Source organism: Pseudopipra pipra, chromosome 9 (assembly GCF_036250125.1).
Source record: "Pseudopipra pipra isolate bDixPip1 chromosome 9, bDixPip1.hap1, whole genome shotgun sequence".
In the NCBI taxonomy this organism is placed as follows: domain Eukaryota; kingdom Metazoa; phylum Chordata; class Aves; order Passeriformes; family Pipridae; genus Pseudopipra; species Pseudopipra pipra.
The window spans coordinates 19,230,299-19,256,058 of record NC_087557.1 but is presented as its reverse complement, the minus strand read 5'-3'; the positions used below and the strand labels follow the sequence as shown (position 1 = coordinate 19,256,058).

At 44.7% G+C, this 25,760-nt stretch overlaps 1 protein-coding gene across 3 annotated transcripts in view; it reads left to right on the top strand.

Moving 5' to 3' along the window:
* The window catches only part of ROR1 (receptor tyrosine kinase like orphan receptor 1), a 156,524-nt gene that overhangs the window by 50,327 nt on the left and 80,437 nt on the right, over nt 1-25,760 (top strand). Inside the window, exons 1-2 of one of the 3 annotated variants that reach the window (XM_064664979.1) lie at nt 17,830-17,999; nt 22,850-22,917. The exons of 1 other annotated variant lie outside the window; for it this stretch is intronic. The gene's annotated coding sequence lies outside the window, so the exon portion shown is untranslated. Of the gene's footprint in view, nt 1-17,829; nt 18,000-22,849; nt 22,918-25,760 lie in introns of those variants that run through there. One more of the 3 variants, XM_064664978.1, reaches the window with a different exon arrangement.

Sequence of the window (25,760 nt, the reverse complement as noted above, 5' to 3'; positions counted from 1 at the left end):
TATTAAAGCCCATCTGCATGCACTGGCTTCAAGGGGTGCACACAGGGCCATGGCTGATAATTTCAAAAAAATTCGGATGAGAACTTTTAACAGAGCATCTGTCCTGGAGAGAACTCAGGGCTGATCTGGAACATCAGCAAGTTTTGTGTCATCAAGTGTTAAAGCACTTCTGGACCTTCAGGGCCAGTCTCTTGTTTGGAGGTTATGTTTCATTTCAAAGGACAAACACTGTTCTTCATTTCATTCTTTGTTTCGTATAAAGCTGGGTTAGAAAGCTGTAAAATTACATCTGTGATTTTCTCTCCTGGATCTTTTTCCACTCCTCAGGACTTTAATGGGAATTGTTGCTCCCAGGGCCATGTTGCAGCTTTGCTGGAGTGTCCCAGCACCTCTTGGCACAGGTTGGGAGCTCTGGAGGTGGGTCAAAGGGAAGCACCACAGGCAGTGCTGTATCCACATCCTGGAAGCAGCTCCATGAAATCTGCAGGGGCACAAACTCAAGCAGAGAATCTCTGTGATCCACAAAACTGGGAATTGCTGACTCCTGCTCTCCCCCCTGGATTGACTTGTTTGTGTTTTTGAAGGATTCAAATTGGAGTTGTGTGGAGAAGGATGATGACCACTGAGGGAGGGCCTTTAAAAGCTGTGGGATTGCTCAGGGTTGCAGGGAAAGCCAAAGCTGTGAAATTCCCTGTAAAGGGAACGGGCCCTGACTCGGGACAAGCTGCCTGGGGGGTGTGTGGAGCCATGGGCTCCTTACGATGCACAGTCCTGGGAATGATGTTTCCAAGCTCTGGGCTGCCCTTTAATCTGCCAGGTGGGCTGAAGGGAAGCCAGGAAACTGGAAGTCTGAGGAGCCACGGCTCCAAAGTGTCTGGCTCAGCTTTGGTTGCAGGCTCTGGCTCCACATCAGCTCCTGGTGGCGAGCCAGGGAGTCCTGCTTCCCATACCCCCGGGAGCTGCCCTGGAGGGGGGCCATCCCGGCACTGGGAGCTGTGGGAACTGCAAGGCACTTTGCCAAGGGGCTGGGATGGAAAGGCAAATCCCCAGTACCATCCCAGGGCTGGAGGGGTTATTGTCAGCAAGGGAGAGTCTGTTCAAATGTTGCAGCACTGAACCATCTCCAGGTGATGTTTGGAGTGTGCAGGTTTGTCATTGTCTGCTGGAAGCTCACTCTCTGAAAGAATTTCTGGTCAGCATTTCTAAAATCCAGGGATTATTTTCCTTTTCAAACAAATTAATTCTGTTGATTAAAGCCTTGCTTTTGTAGGAGTTAAATCACCTTATTTGCTTCCTTTGTGCCATTGTTGCTGTTTGTTATTCAGAATTTCTGGTTAGTTTTCCATAGTAAATGTCCGGGAGGGTGATCAGTACATCTTTCATATGCTGGAGTATAAACTGTCACAACATGAGGAAAACTTGGTTCCCACGGAAGTCAGGACAAATTTCAGACAAATTAACTTTACTGCAGCATACCAGGAATAGAAATTTAGGCCTTGGTCATGTCATCATGTGGCTTTGTAATGGAATTTAGTCCTTTAAAACATGTTGATTGGATTGTGACACGTTCTTCTTGAGCAATGTGGTCCCTGTCTTCCTTTCATGCTCCTTTAGTACCCATCCTGATTTTCCTTTCCTCATAACTAAGCTCTAAATCCCACTTGTGCCCATCATGTCAGTTGGTGTTTCTTGATGGACATTCTTGGTCCAGCCCTTTGGGAGTTTTTTGGTCTCACAGATGCTTTTCCTAAGAACCCTTTTCCTTTGCCTGCTTGTTGTTCCAGGTAGATGGGAATTTTATACTGGATTTCTCTGAGGTAACATTCTGTCCTCTGTGTTTTTTCCCTTTTGGAACACGTGGAGAATATGGAAAAAGGAAGAGAAATGGGAGCGTAGCAAGAATCCAACTGGGATTGTTGCCCAGGCAACAATCTGTGGGCAGGCAGATGAACAGGCAAATGGTGTCCTAGGGTGGGAGCTGATATTAATAGTGGAGCAAGGACAAGACCCCTGGAATTCTCTGCACAGCTGTGGTTTATGGTTCTGGAGACCACCACAGCTCTGGACAGGCTCCTTGGTGAGGCTGCAGACACAGCTTGTTCAGTCAAGCCAGTGGAATGTTACTGCTCTGGATGAATCCAGCAGTTATCCTCAGAAATGCCAGGGAGGCAGGGAATGCGACTGAGGCACAGATTAATGCTGATGCAAAATGAAATTTGTCTAAACTGGCCATCAGCAAACTTCAGTTCATGTTTTCAAAGTGGAAGAGCTGTGAGGCACTGGGATGGCTTTCCAGCGGGAGAAGTTTGGGCAAGACCCGTAATTAGCTCACGATGGCACCGGTTCAGTTCCTCAGCAATAAGGAGACTGTGCCCAACCACCCTCCATCCTCCAGCATTCCCTCCTCCAGAGGTTATCCCTGGCACTCCCAGCATTCCAGCCACAGCATCCCTGGTGCCAGCAGCCCACCATTCCTGGCGCTCCTCAGTGAAAGGACGTTTGTGGGGCTGATTCCCGGCTGTTTTCCCTCTTGGCTCCTTTGTGCAATCCGTGCTCATCCCAGCCAGCAGCTCCTGTCAGATGCCTTGCCAACAGCAATTGTGATCTTAACATTTCATGCCAGGTTCATCTTGCTGTCCTTGCAGGGTAAATGAGCCTTGTGTGCACTCTAGAGTGCATCTTTCCTTTTGTGGGGCCACAATTAATTGCAATTAACAGGCAGCCTTTGTCACATTAATATTATTATTGCTGTGCTCTGCCTGTGCTGGCACTTGGGCAATGGCTGACAAATGTCAGGCAAATACAAGTGTAGCCCATTGCTTACTGGGATTTTTAATGTATTTTAATCACCTGTTTGCCTTGGCAAAAATGTATATTTTAGATATTCAAATCAGTGGGAAAATAAACTGGTAACTTTGTTTAAGTATAATCTGACATCTGTTCCTTTCTTCTTTTCTGTTCAGCTTCCTTCATTATGCTTTTCCACAGCTCCCTTTGTTCTCAAATATGTTAATTTTTTGGGTTGTTTATACCATAGACCTAAAATGGGGATGGTAAAGAGTTGTTTTAGAACTTAAAGTTGCTCTTATTATCCCCAAAGCCAATTCTGCCACCACTTGTACACGTACAAACAGTTTGTGGGCGAGCAGAGTTACCAACTTCAGGCCTTTCCAGACCAGTGGAAGTTTGTGTGGCACATCCAGGGTGACCATCCAAGTGGAATCTCCGTGCTTTTACTGGGAAGCAGGGGCATAGCAGCTGGTGGTCCACAGGCAGCTTCCTTTTCCCAACATCTGTTGGAGCCGTGGTTGGACTGCACTGAGCAGCGATGGCGAGATCCCAGTGTAGGGGTAGAATCACAGAATCCTGGAATGGTTTGGCTTGGAAGGGACCTTAAACATCATCCAGTTCCACCCCATGCCACGGGCAGGGACACCTTCCACTATTCCAGGGTACTCCAAGCCCCGTCCAACCAGGCCTTGAACACTTCCAGGGACAGGGAATCCGCAACTTCTCTGGGCAACCTGTTGCGTACCACCCAGATCCTGTGTGATTTTCCCCACGGAATCATGAGCACAGCTATTTACCTAAAGTTCTATTTAGAACAAAAAGCTCTTTTTATTATTCCTCTTTTAATGTTAGTTAAATAATAAATAAATAATGTTAAGATGGTCTTTCACCATCCAGCAGGAGGATTTCCAAGATACTTAAATTGTTCATAATTTACCACCCTGTATAAAACGAAGTGGGTGTTGCCCTCTTGATCCCAAGTGGGCTTTCCTACCCCTCTGAATGGTGCCTCCTGTAGTTCCCCAAAAGTGCCCCCATTGGAAATAAGTGTTATTTAGGAAGAAAAACCCAGGAAGACCCTTGTGAGTGCAGCCTTCTCGTCTCGGTTGGACACGTGGTCAGGCTGGGGGGACACGGTGCTGAAGGCTGGAGATAGAAAGGATTTCAGTTCCTGTGACTCCTGATGTTCACAAGTACATGTTTCTTTCAAAATTTAGGAGAAGAAAAAGTGCATTTTGCCTCTGGAATGCAATTCCCTCTCCCCCCAAAGAGATATTTATTCAGAAGCTGGAGCGGGTCCAGTTCAAATGTTGAACACTGAGCCCGTACAGAGCCATCCAGCACATGTTCATCCCCGTGCAGGTGCAGGGGGAGAGGGACTTTGGGCTGGAGCTGGGTTGAAATATGACTTTTACCTCCATGTTTGACATTTTCTTGCTCTTTTATAAGGAGTGATGGAAATCTACGTTTTTCCTCCTTTAATAAAACCAACTTCTCGCTCGTTAAAGGTGCCAAACTGACAAGTGTGGAGACTGAGGTCTTGTGTTTACCCAGAGAATAAGCACAGCATGGGAAAGCTCCAGGACAGGCTTCCTTCAGGTGCTACCTAAGCCTTGACCTGGGGAGGAATTCCTCCATTCCCATCACTGCTCCAGCTTTTATATCCAGACACTGCCAGGAGGAGTCAGTTCAGGCGAGTTCTGGTGGTGCTGTTGCTCCTTTAAGAGATTTTTGGACCTGCCCAGACCACCCCACGAGCTCTGGAGGGAGTGCAGGAGGCAGAATAACCTCATCATCTTCTCCTTCACTTTGTACACACAACACTGAGCACGTCTTTGATGGACCCCAGGTGAAAATTCAGGGCTTGCCATGAAAAATAAGGAGCAGGAAAAGATGACTAACTGAGCACATACAGGGAGAAAACCTCAACCGACGCCTCGCTTTCCTCCTCTGCTCCCCATCACTGGTGGATTTGTCCTGCACAATTAGGGAATGTCTGGATGTGTGTGTTTCAGGGCATTAATAAATAGTGCCCTTGCATTAAGTGGGGTCTGGGCTGCATGTCCCAGAAAAAGGGAAGGGGAGAATCTCAGGGTTAAGTCCAAAAGTCTTTGCACTTCTCTCATTTTCACAGCAAGAAAAATTCAGACAGTTTAACTTTGGAGAAATACATGGCACAGAACCTACTGGGTCATCTCCAAAGCCAGTTTGTAATGATTGTCCCACTTCCAAGAGGAGAGATATGCAAACACTCCAGTGCAACAAATCACTTAAGGATATAAATTTATATGTAATAGTAATACTGCTGACCTCAGAAATTTAACTTGGCAGTGAATGTTGCTGTAGACAACATTTTCATCACTGCCCTATCCTATATCCCTTTTTTTTTTTTTGGAATATTACTATTTCTGTGGAGAAATAAAGTCTTGTGATGAAACTGGTAACAGTGAGATTGTAGCATGATAAACAGCAGATTCCTTAAACACAGATTTAGATAAAGTAATACTAGAAATGATTGATTTTGTGGGTTTGCAATAAATAGTGGACTCACCAGCTGCTTTTCTTACTGAAAAACACTCTTTTTTTGGGAACACACCCTGACTGTGCTGTGGGTCCGTGTGAGCACCCTAGTCCTGATACCCTCAGTGAAGCTCAGTCCTACAACTTTCCTGCTAAAGGGACAACTGGGCTGTAAAACCAGATTTTATCCACATTATATTAGGCAGGAAATGCTCTTGGGGAAAATTTGTGTCAAGGAGATCCTGAAGGACAAGAGTCCTGTGCGTAACCTGACACACCTTCTAGGCTTCTCCAGTCAGGGAGGATAATTTGCTTCTGGGAAAAGGTTAAAATGTCAAACTGGGACAGAGAGGACATGCAGAAAGTAGTGAAATATGAAGATGGCTTTTAGAATGCTGAGCTCAGGCTTTTGGTGATGGAGCACAGGATTGTGCTAGTGGGGCAGGAACTTTCAGATAAAGTTTCCAGACGTGATTTCTGCTTTAAGGCGTCGCCAGAACTAACATTAAACAAGCTGAAGGATAGGTCTGGGTTTTGATATCATCTTGATATGTGATGTTATTAACGTAACTCTTAATCTCGTGTCAGAGCAGAGATAAAACCCCTTTGGATCAGGATCCCCAGGAAACTGCTGAGCTGGGGAATTTTAGGTGAGTGACTGTGTCACACTGGGGAAGGGAAAAGCAATTGAGGGTAAGAGGCTGAGACACTTCAGGGCTGTTACAGGTCCCATCTGGTGAGAAATCACTTTTTTGGCAATTTCCAAGAGATAGTACTATGATTTCACTCCTCCATGTCTGTCACCACATCATCCAGTGTGGAGAGCAGCACAGAGGAATGTGAGACATGAATTTAACTGCTGAATTTAGCATGTTCGTGCAAATTAGCTTAAATATACTTTCACTGAAATGGTTGTCTAAGTTCATCTTGGTTTGAAGGTGAATATTGCCCACCTTTTGGTGATTACATGGGAAAAATGTATTTTTTGGTTTGGTTTCTGTGAGTTTCTCTCTGTGTGTGTGTTAGTCACTGCTGGTTCATGTGGCAGTGACCCAGGGGTTTCTTTTCTGTGACACCTGCTTTGTTTGGCTTAGTCTTACCCTTGGAAGGTAAATTGCAGAGATGCACCAGTCTCTCAAATTCTTCTGCATCCAAACATTCACCATGGAAACCATTCCTGCTGCTGCTTAACAGGGAAGAAGGAGGGGAGGGGTCCTTTTAATTAGGAGCCGTAAGGATTCCTGAAGTCACTCATGTCTCCAGAATCCACATATTTTGGGAGAGCACTGGAAAGGCCTTTTCAGTGCCTGGGCAGATGGGAAACACCTTCCAGGGGTGGCATCCAGCAACGTGGGATTGGGATGGCACCTGTGCTGCTTTCAGACGAGCAGAATGGTGACAAACAGGACAGTAGGAACTGAGTAGTTATTCCATGTGAAGTTTGCATTCTGTGGACAGCTGTGTCAGGCATCATCACCACCTCAGTCCCAAGCTGGGAGCAAAGGGTGTCCTCCTGTGAGAAGCAATTCCCAGTAATCCCTGCTAGTACCCCATGTACTGGTGGTGTTTATAGGGTGACACACAGAGGTGGAACTCAGTGACACTCACACTTTGCAGGTACAGGCTGGATTGTCAGTGATGGAGCAATGCAGGGACTTTTCCATCACACTTGAGAGTGTTGCAACAAACTTCAATCCCAGTGATTAAGTTGTTTTCTGTCTTCTGTTACTCAACCCACCTTATTTTACTATATTAGAATATTTAGCTTGAGTAAGTCATACTGAAGGTTAAGAAAAGGTAAGAATATGAATTAAAAGTTACAAAAATGGGATTGTCCATTTCTCAATTTGTACAGAAGTAGAACATCTATAATTTCTTCCTCCCATCAGTTTATATCACCCAAGGAGTAAAATGCAGCATCATGGTTTAGCCTTCACAAATCCTGTTTGATTCAAAATCCTTCACAGAAAATTGCATTTTACTTAGTGTTTGTACAGTGGGCCTCTAGTTGTGTGGGGGGGAATGTGAAGTTCCAAATCAGGAATTCAGCTTCAGCCAACAGGAGCTGTTTTCTTAATTCTCTGTGCAGTAAGTTGGTAATTCCTGCTTTGGTGCCTGGGATATTATCTTCAAAAGATAAGTATTAATGGAAGTATTTATTATGATTTATAATTACTAGGAGCCAAAGGAGAGAAAATGAGTGTTCTTGAAGTGGTTCTTTATTGTACCTCTGGAAGGAGCAGGATGTGGTGGTGGCAGTTCATACTGTGCAGGGAAGAGCCATTTCAAACAGTACAGATAATAGCACAGGATGCTCAGAATTGTTGGATTGAGCTGCACATCAAAGTGTTTGAGCTTTTTCTCTCCCCTGACCAATGGTTCCTGTTCTGCCCAGTTCTGGGGGTCCATTAACCCTGAACACATTTCTCCAGCACCAGTTTCTCCAGCGGTGCCGAGTCTCTGGTGTGACTTGTCCAAACACTCGGCTCTTCCAGTGAACAGCTAGATTGTCACAAGGGCAAGTTGCACAAACTGGGGTCCTGCCACTTCCTAATGATCCTCGGGGTCAGGAGGCTGATTTCTCAAGAGTTTGGACAAAAATGCCCTGCAGAAAAAGGATATTATTTAGAAAGCTCTGCACTTCTGATGTGAGAAAGGAAGATTTTTTAATCCTCTCATATGTGTTTAGTAACCTTATTCAGATTTGTTTCCTGAAGGTTTTTAACTCCACTTTTATGCTTTGTCACTAACAGCTTCTTTCTTATTCCTTCCTAATGCATTTTTTTGAGGGAACTGCACATGAGGATGCTGCACTTGGAATGGGCTCACTTGTGTTTTCCTGGGGAAGAAACAAGTCCTGTGAACAGTCTGGTTCTTGTACTTTGGATATTGATAATTACTGATCGGAGTTTGTTGAACACTTTTTGAGATATCTTTGATGAAAAGATGCTGGAAACCAATGCAGAGATGGGTAAAATAGAGTATTTGGCTGTTTGTTACTAACTAGTCTTTTACTCCTGGATGACTAAGTTATAGAACAGGCTCTCTTGTTTCAGCAGGATCCATGGAGCTCAGGAATCTTTGTGTGCTGGGAGCAGGGAAATCTCATGAACCCAATGTGTGCAGGTCCTGTTTAGGTCCATTTTGCCTTCTAGTGACCTTTCAAAGAATTCCACGCACCAAGTTCCTTTCCACAGCTTTGCCCTGAAGTGCAAAGCCACATGTTTTAGGTGAGGTTAAGCCATCAACAGCTTGTACCCTTAACCCTTGAGTTCCATTTCTGGGACTGGACATTTTTATTGCACTGTGTGTCTTGCTCTACTACCAAAAAGAATTTAAAAGGTCGATACAAGCACCTCTTGAATAGTGTTTTTTTCAGCTTGTTGATTGCTATTTGTTCCAGGTGCAGGTTGGGATTTAATTCGTTATTGAATGCATTTCATAGCCCTGAATGTGGCAAGTGCTTCTCCTGGGGGGGCTTGACCACATTTCAGCCCATCCAAGGAAAAGGCAAGTGCAAGTGCCTGGGATGTGGGATTTCATGGGCCAGTTGCTCTCCAGCTTTTATTTACCAAAATTGTCCTGGTGGTTACTTTCTACCCTGCCAAGCTGCAGCATTTGAGGAGCTGTGCAGTGCCCCTAAGAAAACACAGGGTTTGCTCTAGTCAGTGATTTCCCTGTCTCTGAAGAAGTGCCCTCTCTGGACCTACTCGGAGTAGTAGATCCTACAACTGATGTAAAGCAGTGGCACGAGCTGATTAATGGCAGGGCTCAGCAGAGCTGACGTTTGGGGTTACATTTTTTGAAAGACACTTCTGAAATTGAGCCTCTAATGTTATTTTACAGCCTTTTTTTTATGCCTTGAAATTCCTCGAGCAATACAGAATGTTATTTTTCCTTTTTATCAAATTTTAAGGGTATTTCAGCAATTAAACTTGGTGCACTGCAGCCAAAACACATAGTACAGTTGGGTTCTTTGGCTTGATAGATGGCAATTCTTCCTATGTTAGAACAGAGCAGATATTGCTGTGTTTGGCACCTTGTGAAAAGAAAATTCCAGAAGAAGATGGGAAAAATATGCAAGATTGGGACAATTTTTGACATGTCAGTGGATGGTGAATATAAATTGTTGTTCTGCTGGTGAGGATCCATCTTGTACTTCCAAATACATCCTGGAAGATGTTCCACCAAGTGCCTGCTTTCAAATTCAGTGCTGATCCTGGACTTGCAGATTTGTTGTTCGTGATCTGAAAGAGGAAAGATGGAAATGGAATATACTGGCAGTGATTATCCAGTGTGGCCCCAGAGCCAATCTGTGCATAGATAGCACATGGAATGGGTTTTTTTTCTGGAAGCTTGGAGTTTTCCAGGCAGTAGCTCACTCTATGGGCTAATGCCTTCTGGGTAGTTTGGACAGGGAAAACAATATGAGACTAAGATGCTGTTGTGTTTTTGGGGGAACCATGTGACATTCCTGCTTTTCAGCAAACATTTAATTAGGATTTGTGACTCTCAGGAGCTGCCTAACAAGCCAAATAGTTGCTGGATTTAAGACTCCCTGAATACTCCTTTGAGCCACTGGAACTGCCCCAGTGCTGTGAAACCTGAGGGTCAAAATTGCCTTCAGAAAAGTTCCCAAATGCAGAATTGTTAATGTCCAGTGGTTAATCCCACCTGTTAGGAAATCTCTCCTCATCCATAATTTTCAGGTGATTCCTCTGTTGCATCCTCATGGGCAGTGACAGGTTTGCTGTCAAAGTCAGGGGCAGCATTTGGGCTCCTCAGTGTTGGGAACAGGCAGGAAGCAAAGGGAATTAATGACAGTTTGAGCTCTGAGTAGGAATTCTGTGGCTGGTTTAGTTCCTTGGAGTCCTGCAGCAATGCTCTAACACTGGGTTTAATGTGGATTCAGTACAAAATTTCAACGTGTTCGTTGTCAGAGTATTTAGCTGTAAATTATGATCTCATTTAAAAGGCTCCATTTCATGTGTAGTTCTTAAAAAGCCCCAAAATTGTCTTTAGAAAGCTATTTTTACTTATTGCTTTAAATAACCATGTTTCCATGCTACACTCCATAGATGAAAACCTTACTGAGGAACTCCAACAAGGATTTCACTCCCTGTTACACCTGCATTTAAAAGTATTGTTAAAGGAAGTGTCTGGGGAGCTATCCCTGAGGGATGACTCCTGGAACCACCTTCCAGGTGCTGCCAGGGGGTTTTGGGAAGTAGCTGTTGAGTCTAGTCCAGAGCTGTTGGTGAATCCCAGTTCCTGTGGATGACTGATGACACAAAGTGAGTTTGGAGTTGTCTTAATTCCATGTTTCCTTAAACAGCTCCCATGGCCATGTGGCATTGACCAGACTACCTTTGGGAGCAGGTCTGGAAATGGAGCTTTCATCTTCCTCAGCCCTCCTGGGGAAAAATGAGGATGTTAATGGAGCAGTACTTAACAAAGCTAAACTGCTGCAACTTGTGCTTTTAATCTATCAGGGATAAAAATGTGCCTTTTTTTGGTCAGGACTGAACAGTTTCCCAGAACCAAACTTCAAAAAAGCAAGAGTTTAGCTGTCTAGAAAACAACATATGTATGTTGTTATACAAATATATATAGACTGTTATATAGAACATATAAACATGTAACTTCAGGGAATAACTTCAGTGAATATATGAACATTTATATCTCTGCTTTAATGGAACTGCCAGCAGAAGGAATCGTGAGTTCTCCTTAAAAATCCCACAAACAGAAGGGTAAATTTTAAGGCTAAATTTAAGAGTAAATTTAAAGGTAAAATTTATATTGCCTGAGATATGGGGTACTATAATATCCAATTAAAAGATGTCATGTGTAACATTTTAGGTAGAAATTTCTGGCTAATTGGCAGTGAGTCACTAGAGGATGTTTTCCAGTAATCATCCACAAATTAAACCATTTAGTGATTTTGGGGGTTATATTTATTTTTAAATTTTCAATTTATTTTACTTAATTTTATTTTTATCATTATTTTTAAGGTCAGGCTGCAGTTGGAGCTCTTCCGTGGTTCTGTGCCCAGCACAGCCTGGGTAGGTAGAACTGCAGAGCTCTCCATAAACAAGCTGTCAGGACTGTTTGGATAAGGGCTGGGGAAGGGACAATAATGAACCAAGTGTACAACACAGTATGAAAAGCCAAGTTTTCTCAGACCGTTTATTTTTAATGGGGTTCCCCAGATAGAAGGTGCTTTATTGTCTGTGATGCAAATAAACACAATGAGTTTGCAGGTCTGAGTCATTTACAAAATATAATGAAATATTGGATATTCCTTCAAGAAAATCCAGGAGAAAATTAACTGTATAGGCTCTGATTAAAAGGCTAAATAAAGGCTGGAATTCCCTGTGGTTTCTTTAGGAAGTGGGTAAATACAGCGTTGTGCAGGTGTGAAGGGGATGTGGCATCCCAAGGACATGGGGCTGTTGGGAAAGGCTCCAGCTGCCCTTTCTGCCAGTCCCCCTGAGCTCAGGGCTTGGCAGGTCTGGTTTTTATCATTTCCTCGCGTAGACTAAATAGAAAGAAATCCCAAATTAATGCCATCTTAATCAAAAGAAACAGTAAGAAGTTTGCTGTGTTACTAAAACCAGGCCTTGCTGTTGTGACAAATGACCTGCCCTGAAATCCTGCTGCTTTCAGGAGCCCACAGTGCAGGTGTGGGGCTGGGAATGCCCACGGTGCTGTGGGCAGGTTTGGGCTCCCTTTTCCAGGGCTGCTCTGCAGAACATCTCCAGAAGGTGTGGGGGAACTCTCCAGCCTCTGCTCCTGACCAAGGAGTTTGGCTTCAGGGTCGGTCCTGTAGTGCTCACCTGCTCTCTGTGTTCCTTGTATCCCTGTTTCCTTGCAACTGGTTAAGGAATGAATTTAGCTGAACCAAGTCTAATGCACTGTATATCCACTTTATCCACAATATAACTCCTGGGTGATTTCTGTTTGAATTTGTCCATATTATTTTTCTACTCTCTGGTTGGGTGTTAACAAGGGACTTATAACCCTGTTTGTGGCAGTGCAGCCCCACAAGTGCTTGGCTGTTACTTTCAGTTTTAAAAACGGATGAAGTAAAATAATAATAATAAATATAATCATAGAATCATTAAGGTCGGAAAAGATCTTTAAAATCATCAAGTCCAAGTGTCAACCAACACCACCACCATGTTCACCATTAAACCATGTCCTCAATTGCCACTTCCACATGTTTTATGAACACCACTGCCCTGGGCAGCTGTGCCAGGGCTGGACAACCCTTTCCATGAAGGAATTTTCCCTCATATCCAACCTGAACCTCCCCTGTGCAACTTGAGGCTGTTTCCTCTCATCCTGTCCCTTGTTCCCTGGGAGCAGAGCCTGACCCCCACCTGGCTCCACTCTCCTCTCAGGGAGTTGCAGAGAGCCAGAAGGTCCCCCCTGAACCTCCTTTCCTCCAGGCTGAGCCCCCCCAGCTCCCTCAGCTGCTCCTGGTGCTCCAGACCCTTCCCCAGCTCTGTTTCCTTCCCTGGACACACTCGAGCCCCTCAATGTCTTTTTTGTCATGAGGGGCCCAGAACTAATACAATAATCTTCTAATATTTCTGGGTGGCCAAATGTGAGATGTTTCTTTTGTTTTAAGATGTCTGATTTCTTCTTGGCAATGAGGACCAGTGGTACCAGTGAGCACAAGGGCACGTTGCAGGGACTGTGTTTGGTGGCCGTGGCCCAGGTGTTCATCACACAGAGCCATCTGAGGCATCCAAGTGCTCCTCAAGTACTAAAGATTATGTCCTCAAGCAACCCCAGCACAGAGTATATAAAGGAAAATGCTCCTTTCCACCACCCTCTGCTTCCAAAGGGTTTTGGTTTTGCTGCACAGAGCTGGTCCGTGGAGAGAAGTTGCCCTATCCAGCTTTCAGAGTTGCTGTTCTGTTCCTGCTACACCTTTAACTGCCTTGGAGAGGAGGAGGCTCCAGGGAGCTCATTGCTTCCAGTGCCTTGAGGAGGCTTGGAAAAAGGAGGGAGAGGGACTTATTTGGGCAGAGAGTGACAGGGCAAGGGGCAGTGGTTTTAAAGTGGAAGAAAAAAACGGTTAGGTGGGATACTGGGAAGGAATTCTTGGCTGGGAGGGTGGGGAGGCCCTGGCACAGGTTGCCCAGAGCAGCTGTGGCTGCCCCATCCCTGGAAGTGTCCAAGGCCAGGTTGGACGGGGCTTGGAGCAACCTGGGCTAGTGGAAGGTGTCCCTGCCTATGGCAGGGGGTGCAACAAGATAGGTTTTAAGGCCTCTTCCAACCCAAACCAGTCTGGGATTCCCTGATTCTCTCCAGTCTCTCCATTCTCTCCATCCTACCTTCCTCCATTCCTGTTGGTTCCTCTCCGGTGTCTCAGCCACAGAAAGGATTGAAAGGATGCTGCAGTGGGATGCAGCTCCAATAACAAATCACTTGTGGAGTTTGAGGTTTGGATCTCAGCTTGGATCCCTCATCTTTTTCTTTGAGCAAAGTCCACAGCTGAGAATTGGCATCGAGTAGATTTTTTTAGAGATGTAAAACTTTTAATGTGGAACCAACAGAAATTGTAAAAATAATTGTTAAAACACTGAAAAAAGAGATTCACTTTGACTCAGAGTATTTTATTAGAGCAAACCAAACCATCTTGCTTGGTTCTGGCTGTTTTAAGTTTTCAATTGTGTTCAGCAACAATTCGAAATGAAAGGTCATTTCAGCTGAAATAATGACTCTTTCCCTGAAGCCATTTAAAAAGGATTCAGAATGGTATGAAGCTTTTGTTTTTACATAAACAATTCATTAAGATCAACATGAACCTGCAAAAAAAAAAAAGTGCCATCAATCAACATGTGTTTTTGCTTTAAAAAACAACGAAAAAAAAAAGCCAAGAGATGTGGGTTGATTATTTTGCACCAGCCCAGATTTATGGGTGGCTGTAAATCAGCTTCCCCCTCCCAGGTTGTAAAGGAGTGATAATGCTGCTCTTGTTCAAATTCTGTATTTAGATAGCAAAGGGTCTGCTGCAAGAACTGGATATATCTGAGGGGCCAGGCTGGATCCTGCTCCCAAATATCCATGGATAATGGGAGGAAGCAACACAGCCAGTTCCCTTCGGAGACGGCAACTGCCAGATGACAGAACCCAAAAGAGGCCTTTTGGAGGCTTTATTTAATGAAAACAGTGCAAATGGTGAGAAATGTGGTCTCTCTTGATTCATTGCCTGGGCAGCCTTCAGCTGGGAATTAATTAATAACTTTGGGAGGTTATTTTTATAAGCCTTAAGTAGCAGGATATTATCTGGTCTGTCCCGGGGCTTCACCTCCTCGGAGCAGTAGCCAGGATGTCTGAGAGGGCTCGGAGGGCCTTGTCCCCCCTCTCAGCCCATCTGGTCCCTGGATGAGCTGTGCTGGGAGTGGGCTGGTCTTTGAAGTTTGTTTGGAGTCCTGTCTAGACTCCCAAAAAATTCCTTCCTCCCCAGCTTTGCTTTTCTATTAAGCAAAGCTAAAAACTTTTTAAAACTCTTGCCTCTGAAAAAAAAAGTCATTTCTCATGCCAGTACCAGCTAAACTCTGGGAGACAAAAGCTTTTGGAATTCATGTGATGGCCCCTAAACTGCCTTTTTTTTTTTTATAAACCCACCCTGAAGGACTTCCTTTGCAGGCAGGAATAAAATCTCTGTACCTGTATGAGGGCAACCTGTTTTCTTTGGGTTCTATATGATAAAGAAACACTAAATTTTAGAGTTTTGCTTATTGTTTTTTTAAGATAACATTCGTGGTTAATCTCACAGATACTGGAGGAAGATAAGTTTTATTGCTTTAAAATGTGCACGGACACCCACTCTATGGCATTGCTCAGTCATTGCTCATTTTGTTAAAATTTGTTCACATAGCCAGAGATATTTTGGGTTTTTTAATCATAATGAACTGAAAAATTCAGAGTCAACTGTAGTATTTTCTTTTATAGATGGCTACTGTTGATTTTCCTTTTAATGTTTTTTAGCTTTTATGTGCAGTCATTATTCCTTGAGGTTAAAGCTTTTGGTGTTTATTCTACATTTATGTTTAATCTGAGTTTCAAAGTCCTGCAAATTATGAATGCATTTCTTTCAACTCAGTTTTCTTTCCTAGAGACCTCTGTGCTGCTTGGAGCTGATCTCCAGGCTCACACTCCTTGTTGCAGTGCCCATATTCTTTTTTAAAAAAGGGGTTTTGTGAACAGGCTGTGCAGGTTTTGCTCACTTGAAGAATCGCAGAAACCACGGGGAATTTTGGTAGAGCTTTTTATCAGGCTGATCCACTGATCCAGATTTCTCAGAAGCTCTTTTTGACTTCCAGGATGTGCAGAAATCATGGTAAATTTTTGAAGTTAATTCTATTTGATATCTATTTAAAATGGCTGTGAACATTTCCTGACCCTTCACATGGACCGTGCTTGAAGCTGGCACGAATTTCATCTCAGAAATCCCATAAGAGATTTACTTTTCTTTTCCCCTTCCCTTTTTCTCCCCAGTCCAAACTTGTCCCAGGTCCAAGGACAATGTTACTCCAGTGGAACACAGGATAGAGGATTCTGAAAGCCTAAAGCACGTGCAAGGCCAGTAGATTATTGTTGGTTTTAGTTTCGTTTGCAAAGGTGTAAAAGGCAGCAAAGGGATTGATCCTCATCCCTGCTACCAAAGAGGATCCACAATTTTGTGGTCACCTCTGTGCCTAAATTATTTGGAGAGAACAAGTCCCTAGTGGGGCTGCCTTATGGTGGAAATCTGATCACAGAATCCCACAATTATTTAGGCTGGAAAAGGCTCCAAAATCATCGAGTCCAGCCTGTGCCCGATCCCCATGGTGTCACCCAGCCCAGAGCACTGAGTGCCACGTCCAGTCCTTCCTTGGACACCTCCAGGGATGGGGACTCCACCACCTGGATGCTCCTGTCCCATCTGAAGCGAGGGAGAAAGGAGTTCCCGTCCACAGTGCAGGGTGGGGAACTTCTCCCCAGTGTTTCATACCTGACCTGTCTCCCCTGGGAATGTAACCCTGCCAGGGAATGTAACCCTGCCAGGGAATGTAACCCTGCCAGGGAAGAAATCCTTACTCCAGCATTTTCAAAATTCCCCTTTCAATTAAACTGCTTTTCTTTTCCCCAGTTGACTCCTTATCTTTCCTCCAGCTTCTCTCACACAGACTTCCCAGGTGGCAAAATCTGACTTTCCTCTTAATCTCTGAGGTCAGAACAAAAACAAGGCGACTTCTTATTTTGGGGATGACTCAGTAACTGGAGAGTTACTCAGCTGGAAGTGAACTTGCCAGGGAAAAGCAGTTGAATTCGCTAACTTTGGAAAGGTGTTTTTCGTCATGGAATGGGGGGGGCCAACCCAGCGCTGCCAAGTGGGAAAGAAGTTTTGCCAGAGGGAAAATCTAATGTTTCTCCCAGGTTGGGCTCCCAGCACAGCTCAGGCAGCTCTTCACCTGTGCAGGGAGGGGGAACTCGGGGCAGGATGTGGCACAGCACCCTGGGCAGGACCAAGATCCCATTTCTCCCTCCCTACTTCCAGGGATCTTCCTCTCTGAGGAACCAGTGGACACTGTATCTTTACAGGGGAAGGTACCTGGAGTCATCCTTTATATCCCAAACGCTCCTGTGAGTCCTCAGGGACCAGCTGGGCTGGCCTTACTCCTGCTTAAGAAACTCCTTTTATTGTTGAGAGATACATGGAAAATGGGAGCCTGGCAAACCCAAAACAATCCAAGGGAAAAGAAGGGGTGGGTTAAACCCTACACTTAAGGATAAAAAATTCAAACTTTATTTTTACAAAATAGGACCATTTAAATAAGAATATTTTCATCTTGAAAATCTACAGCATTGAGATTTGTGAGAAAGATTGATTTATTTTCGATTATTTTTGTAAATAACTCCTATAGGTTTGTAGTCTGGCTTATTAAACCGATTCTGTCTGGTTTGATCTTGTAAAAAAAGAAATATAGTAGTAGTAGGACACATTTGTAGTTAAAACAACTGTTTTATGTCTTGCTTTTGGGTAAAATAGAGAGTTTATTAGATGTGTTGTATTTCTGCTTATCTGGTGTGTCAGAGGCAGGGAGTTGTATTTTTGGGTGCATGTAGAGCATGAATTTTCCTTAGGACTGTTTTCCAAATTGCTTTTAAAGAGGTCTCAGAGGTAAATGGGGGGTCCAGCTTTAGCCTGGACTTCCCGGGGGTGGGATTTGGCTCCTCTTTCCCTGCCCTGTGCAGTTTGGTGTCTCAGTGACTGTGGAAGAAGATCCTCCTGCAGCAGCTGCTGACTCAGGGAATCGTGGAACCTGCTCTCAGCGTTGTGCTGATGTGGTGTTCCAGTCATTAAACACAAAGGATTTGGGATAGCAAACACATGGGCCGGAATCTGGAATCTCCCCTGGGTGTCAGACACAATCTCCCTGACATGGAGCGCCCCGGGCTGTTGTGTCAGGTGATGTCACCACCCGGTGACATGATGGGCTGTGACAGCCAGCCCCAGGGAGGCACATGCCAGAGGGGGAGCTTGGGAGGGGGAGCTGGATGGATCCCATTCCTCTCTCTTGGGTGAACTGTGCACGGAAAAGTCTTGGCCAGCGATTTCTGCTGAAAGCTGTGTGGGATCCCAGCCCTGGAGCTCTCTGGGAGCTGCTGTTGCTGTGGGTCACTGAAAGGTATTTTTGGACATATTTTCATCTAAAAGAGCAGTTCTTCTGGAAGAGACATGTGAGATGGGGGTGACACTTGTTCACACAAACACACATCAAAAATCTGTTGTGGCTTTGCCAGGAACTTGGCACTTTGTGCAGTGTCCAAGGTCCAACAAGCAGACCTTGGTTGCTGCTTCATGGAAACACTGGAGGATTAAGAAAAGTGACAGCAGAAGTGTCACATTGCTTGTGGACCGAGCTCTTTCACCCAGACTTTGTTTCTGGTGCCTGTGTAACCTGTACCTTTAGCCTGGAGGAAAGGAGGCTCAGGGGGAACCTCTCACCCTCTTCAACTCCCTGAGAGGAGAGTGGAGCCAGCTGGGGGTTGGGCTCTGCTCCCAGGGAACAAGGGACAGGATGAGAGGAAACGTCCTCAAGCTGTGCTGGAGAGGGTCAGATTGGACATGAGGAGGAATTTCTTCCTGGAAAGGGTGTTCAGGCATTGGAAGGGGCTGCCCAGGGAGGTGGTGGAGTCCCCATCCCTGCAGGTGTCCAAGGAACGACTGGGCGTGGCACTCAGTGCTCTGGGCTGGGTGACAAGGTGGGGATCAGGCACAGGTTGGACTCCATGATCCTGGTGGGCTTTTCCAACCTTAATTATTCTATGATTCTATAATAAAATGATGCACAGAAGGTAGAAATCAGATGAAAATGTAGATGGGAAGGAGCCTCTGGAGGTCACCTCACCTGACCTCCTGTCAAGGCTGACTTCACAGTGGTCTCAAGTGGCCCATGAGTGGTTCTGTCTGGTGTAAAAAAAGATGGAGGTGCTCCAGCCTCTCTGGGCCCCTGTTCAGCCATTCCTGACAGAAAAGATATCCCATTCAACTGCTGAGGAAAAGTGACCTTATGGTTTAAGGGCTGACTCCAGGGATTCCCATCATTCCTCATACAAACGCATCCACCCTGTGACCTGGGTAAGGGTCTTGATTTTCCTGTGCCTCTCTGGTGCATCTGCAAACATGATGACAACACTTCATTCCTTTCTTTGTACCATCCATTAAGCTGCAAGTTTGGGAATTGTGTGTTAATGTGTTCAGACAGTGGCTGGGGCTTCAGCAGGGATCCTCAGGTAGGACTCTGATGTGAAGTGACAGCAAAGGGCCCACAAGACAAAAAGCTGCACAAATATTTCTGAGATGATCTGAAAATACCCCAAGTTGTTCACAAGGTAAATGTCAAATACCTCAACTGCATGTTCTAAATGAACCAAGTTGCTCCTGCTATAGATGTCTAAATATCTTCCTTTTTTTTATCTGTGAAGTTTCATCTCACTGGTGATTATTAGGAGTGTTAATCCTTCTTACTTCCCCTTGCAGCTTTCTAAGGAAGCTGGTGTTCAGGCAAGGAGGGAAAAGATGCAGTGAGCTTCAGGTTATTGGGAATACAATAGTATGGAAGTGGTTTTGCTTTATATAGGGAACTGCTAATTGGGTGTTAGGGGCTGCTAACTTTATAGTCTTGTAAAACTGCTGCAACTGAAGCTGCCACTTGTATAAAGTCTCCAGGGGGAAAGGCAAGTTTTCATGTCACTCCATGGAAAAGGTTAAGAAACAAACAGAAAGAACAGTTGTTTTGGTGTTTGTGCTTCAGCAATTCACTGGTCTGTGATTTAAACAGAATTTCAGGCAACCTTGTGGTGTTTGCAAACTGGTTTTAAGTGCTCATTCTGAAACAGCAGAACAAATTTTAAAATGCCATGGACTTAATTTGCACGTGACCAGACCCAACTCAAGGTTCCCATTCCCTCTCCCTGTTTTCAGAGAGCCAGGAAGTTGAAATTCTGCAGAAAGGTTATTCCAGCAGAACCCAGAGTTTTTATTGTGGGCACAGACATGGGTTCTTCCAGAAGAGGCTGTTTCACAGAATCATGGAATCCTGGAATGGTTTGGGTTGAAAGGGACCTCAAAGCCCATCTCATTCCACCTCCTGCCATGAGCAGGGACACCTTCCACTAGCCCAGGTTGCTCCAAGCCCTGTTCAACTTGGCCTTGGACACTTCCAGGGATGGGGAATCCACATCCACAAAAATCTGTGTGTCTGCCTGGAGCACCCATTTTGCTCATTAGTTGATTCCCAGTGAACTGTCATTCCCAGGAGAGGGCACAGTGGAAGTTCTGCTTGGAAATGCTGTTTCTCATCCTGTCTGGATCCAGTTACTGATGTAAAACAGTGTCAATATTTTCTACCCTCAGAGGTAGAAAGAGCCTGTTGTTTTAAATACAGACCACTCATAGTTTCCCCTCCTTTTTTCTTGCATAAATAACAGGAATAACAGTGAAAGGGTCTTGAGGGTTTTTAGAAATCAGATCTCTCTGAGAAAAAAAAGCATCATTTCCTTAACTTCTGAGATGTGTTAAGAGTGTATAAATCTGTGTATTGGGCCTTGAGGGACTGCACTGCTGGACTTGTGCAGGTGCACACGGTAGGAAAAGCAATAAAACACCCGAAGTGCTCAGTACTCTGGATTTATTCAGATCTATTGCTCTGTTTTCGTGGATGGAAACTGCACCACCAAAGATGACCCACCTCCTTGGAATTGATGGAATGAAGGGCAGTGTGTTTTGTGCGTGCTCAAAATGTGAGGTTGAGAATAAACCATTCCTAGGTTTAACCTTCATTTTTTTCCTGAGACAGACCCTGAAGGTGTCATTTTTATAAATAAAGCAGTATTGTTAGAGGTGTTGAGTGCTTCCCTCTCACTCTGCTTCCAGGGACACTGTGGTTTGATATGGAGTGGCTGATCTTTGCAGCCCTGGAAATGTGATCCAGGTGAATCTTGGTGATTTATGGCCTTGAAGTGACACTGCCAAGTGTCTTACGCTCAGAAAGAGAGAAAATGCCTTTAGAAAATGGGTGTGAGGTGACCAGTGCTCCCCAGGTGACAAATGTCTGTGTGTCCCTTTGCATTTGAGAAATTAGGAACAACTAAATGGTGCTTTGTGTGGTGGTAAAATGGTTTTGTGCATTTTTGGGGGAACTCCCCAAACCATGTGCTGCTTCTGGGCACTGTCCTTGATCCTGGCTCAGGTGTAACCCCCCATTCCAGAGCTGTGGAGGAATGATGCCATGAGCAGATCTCACATCTGTAAGGATGGTCCTTCCAGCCCCTCACATCTGTCTGGCACAGCACACCGGAGGGAGGAGGGAGGTTTCCTGTCCAAGCTGGAGGTGAAAGTGTGCTTTTCCCTTGGTTATCCAAGGATTCCAGTGGGACTGGGAGTTAGGCTCTGCATGACTTAGGTTAGCAGAGCCAGTTTGCCTGCAGCACAAAGTGGAGACACAGCCTTGGCTGGCTCAGGAAGGGTCAAACATCCTGGTCAGGCTGAGTTCCTGGAGCCTCCTGAGCTCCAAATCCCTCTGGAGCTGAGGGAAATTTTCTCTCCATCAGTTCTGCAGGCAACAATAACTTTCCCATCAGAGCCCTCAGCCTCCTTCCCCATCTCTTCCCTGCCTCAGAAGTGCCACTCCTTGGCCTCCTGCCAGATGTCCTGGGAGAAGGAGGGGGGAAATCCCACTAAATGATGCTGGAATTATTCTTAGTCGGGAAGGAAATGAGTGATTAAGTGTACACGGGACTCACGAGTGGCCAACACATTATCAGTGCTGGTATTTCAACTATGTCCAGCACATGGATGGGGAGAGAGAAAGTATTTCCTGATATCTGGCTCTGCCTTTCTTCTGGGCTGATCCAGAGATAAGGGCCGTGCTCTGAGGGATCCCTGGGTGGGAGATACTAAGATTGATTAGGTCTAGGACTGAGGGAAGAGGTCAGAGACTCGCAGTACAAAGCTAAACTTCAACTTTGATAGCTCTCAGGCTATGCTTTTATGTTTCCCCTCCTCAAAAATAGCTTTTATATCTACAAAGAGATATTTAACTCCTTAAGAAAAGCCTATTTGCAAATTCAAGCTGGAAACTCCCCCCCCCCCCCCAGTAACTGTGCTGATGCTTTAGCTACAAATCTTATGGCTTTGTAATGACATTTAGTGACACTTGAATGTCAGCTAAACCACCAAGGTGATGAGCATCCCACAAAGATCTCCTGGTAATGGTGGAATGACAGATTTCCTCTATATTTTTATTTATTTCAAACATTAAACAGAGATAGTTATGTGTTTAAATAATTTAAAGTAAATAATCATTTTAAATAAATTAAACTATGAGGGCCTGTATAAAGATGGGAAAATGGCTCTTCCAGGTCAGTCCTCCAAGTCTTGGGCAATAAAGTGAGTAGATAATTAGTGAGCTCTATTAAGGAATTAATGTGTTTAGTGGAGTTCAGACTTCCTGAGCATTCCCACAGGAATTCTGTGTTGCCATTGTCCAGATGTGTTGTTCCCAGTCCTGCGTGAGCTGGTGATGGCAAAGCCTGGGTTTTAGCAAGTGCTTTTTAACTGACTTTAGGTTTGAATTCACAATTCCAAAAGTAGGTTTGAAGACCGGAGGAGATTTCATAAGTTGACCTGTACATCACTGAGAGACAGTGGAAAACCACTGCCAGCACTGCCCAGATGATATCTCTGGGCTTTTATGGATTTTCTGATACCGAATCCAAGTGTGTTGAGCTGGTTTGTGGTTCCTCAGGACACAGCCTGTGGTGCCAACGTGTCTTGCAGGAATAGTTGTGCCTGATGCAATGCTTTGGCTCCATGTCAGGCTGCACTTCTGAGACATCTAAACCATTGTCAGAATCGACAGGAACCTTTCCTTTGATTTTTGAATGAATAATTCTTAGCAACTCATCAGCAAACCATACTTGTAGTACACAGGGGGCTCTGAGCTGAATTCATGTTGTTGTCATATCTGTCTAGGGAAAGGTTTGATGAAGAGGATCCAAGAAAGTCTATTGGAGAGTAGGAAGTAGTCTACAGCTAATGAGGTTTGGAATCCAGAGCTTTAAATGTGTGTACTGAGTGATGGGAAGTGCCTTCTGTGGACGGGCATGGCTGGAAACGAGGAAAATTACTTTACCAGTGCGAATAATTTCCTGCTGTGCTGCTTATTTTAATATTGTGGAATACTAGGGAGAGTCCTCTACTGTCACTGAAAAGTACCAGGTGATTTGGGAACATTTCTGTGTCAATGGAGCCGAGTTTCCATGGTACAGACACTGCTAATTGCAGTACTTAGAAGCAGGAGTTCCCTCTGGAATACCTGTTCTGGCAGCCCTGGGAATGCCATCGCATCTTGCTTTGGCATCCTTTGGTCTCTTGTGGTTTTGTTTGCTTTGCATCTCACGTGCCTGTTTATTTCCCAGAGCTGTGTAGTTGTTTATCTGGATCATCGGGAATATCCAATCTGTTGACATGTAAATACAGCAGCTGTTATTTGTAGGGCTTTTGTGGTCGGTGATCTACAAGTTATTAGAGGTGATAATCTGTGCTGTTGTGCTCACATGTGTAAACTAGATTTATGTATGGTTTAATGGGTCTTATAGATTAAAAAACCCAGTAGAGATTAGTAATCAAATGATACCTGGTCTAGTGGAAGGTGTCTCTGCCTATGGCAGGGATTTGGAGCTGGATGAGCTTTAAGGTCCCTTCCATCCACCCCATTCTATGACTCCATAATGCAAATAAAAACCAAGTGATCAGATCCCTGACCTGATGCTACTGGAGCTCTGCTCACAAACAAGTGTCACCTGGGAAGGTAATATTTGGGAATATATATCCTTGTGGAATGCAGCAGTCATTTGACTGGAAGTGGTTTGGGATGCTGTTTCCCAGTCCTGAACCCCAACTCATGGTCCCTTCTGGAGTGGTGGCTGTGGCTGTGCTGGGCTTCTGCAGGGAGATGCTGGGAAAGGTGAACCACTCTGACAGAATTGGCTGATAGAATCCTTAGGTTTTGCTGTCCTGCAGCAATCTCTGAAAACAGGGGTACGAATGAGAAGCCCTCGAGTTGAGGTCAGGCCTGCAGAGCGAGGACCAAGTGCTGAACTGCGCTGCTGAAGCCAAGTTTTGTAGGCAGCTTCTCAGCTTTTCCCTTTCATCCATTATCTTTCCCTCGGGGAGATGAGTCAGGGAGGTGGATGCTGCTGATGTGAATCAGGTTTGTGGGACCGGCCCGCAGAGCTGTGTTTGCAGGGCTGTTAAATCCCGGGATCGTTTTGTGGAGCAGCGTTAAGGATCACGTTGTTGCAACATGTTAAATTGCTTTAAATATAATCAGCCTTCACATCATGCCTCGGGTTGATCATTGCCATATTTGTAAAAGCAGAGCTGAAGACATTTTCTTGGCACGTCCCAAACTCCATCGCACAGCCCGTAACACGATCCCGGATTGGAAGGGCTTTAGGACTTTGAGGGAAATGAACCCTTGGAGCCTCAGCACGGGGCTGAAATGGGCAGGGATGTAAAGACTCTTAAAGCAATCTCATGCAGTAATTGCACTTTGTTGAACTAGGTTTAGGTGATTTGGTTTCTCAGACCTTTCAGGTTCCATTCTGATTATTTCAGTGACACAGCAGAGATAACACTAAGTGGCTGCAGTTTACTTTTGCTGTTAAACTCTGCATTTAAAGAGAGCTCACAGGTATGCATTTGTTTTTTTTAACACTTGGCATAGCCAAAAATGCACAGCCTTGATAAAGACAGGATGGCTGAGGTGGCTGTTCATTCTCCAGGTTTCTGTATTTGTTTTTCATCCATCCCTGGCAGATCCTGCAAAGGGAGAGCTCCAGCTGGCTTGGGAAGTTCAGCTGTAAAAGAAAAGGTCTGAGGTGAATACACAAGATTATTGTGCTTGAAAACCTCAAATCTCATTTGTCAGCTAAACACAGTATTAGAATTAAACTATAAAAAATATTGAAAGATAAATATTTCAGCAATATCACTCCACTGAGGGAACCTTTCAAATCCCTCCGTTATTGAACACCACCAATAGGTATTTATAAAATGCCACGTGGATTTAAACAATGAACTCAGTCATTGCATGAGGAGCTTCTGGGATCCCATTGTTCCCAGCCATGACATTATTTTGTAGGTAACTATCAAGTTTCAAAGCTATTAAAGGTTATTCAGCCCCCTCTTCCCTCCCCTCTGCAATTCTCTCAGCAAGTTTGTGCCACTCCACAGTCCCTCTTGATTAGACTCTGTTGAGAAATGTGGAGGTGAATGATCTTTTTGTGTTCCTGGCCACTGGGATGCAGGAGTTGGGAAAGCAGGAATGAAGGCTGATATTGCCCCAGCGGGTTGTTGTTAACTTTCTGAATTCCTGGCTTAGGACAGCGTGGGTTCAGCAGATCCTTTGTGTTTGCTTCTCCTTGGAACTTTGGGATGGAGTCTCTTCCCTGCCTGGGTGAGAGGGCACTTCTGTAGGAATTCTTCTGGCTGCTCGAGCTGCAGCCACTCAGACAGGAGAGTTTCGGATTCCAACCAGTTTAATGTTATTTTTTCCCCTCCTGAAACACATAACAGGATCTTAAAAGGCAGCTTTTTGGTGAGGTCTCAGGCCTTGATTCGAGACTCAGATTAGCAGGTAGATGATGAGCACAGAGGTCTGTATAGGAGGGCACCAACATTTCTAAACTAAATTACAGAAGCGGGAAAGAAAACTGAGATTATATTGTAGTCTTACTAATGCCTTTAGAAATGCCTAAAAGTGATACATATAAACTATAAATAAACATCAGCTATATATATTCTCATCATGCTCTCATGCTTCACATTATACCTTGGGTTGATACCGTGCTATAAATAAATATAAACTATAAATAAAGTG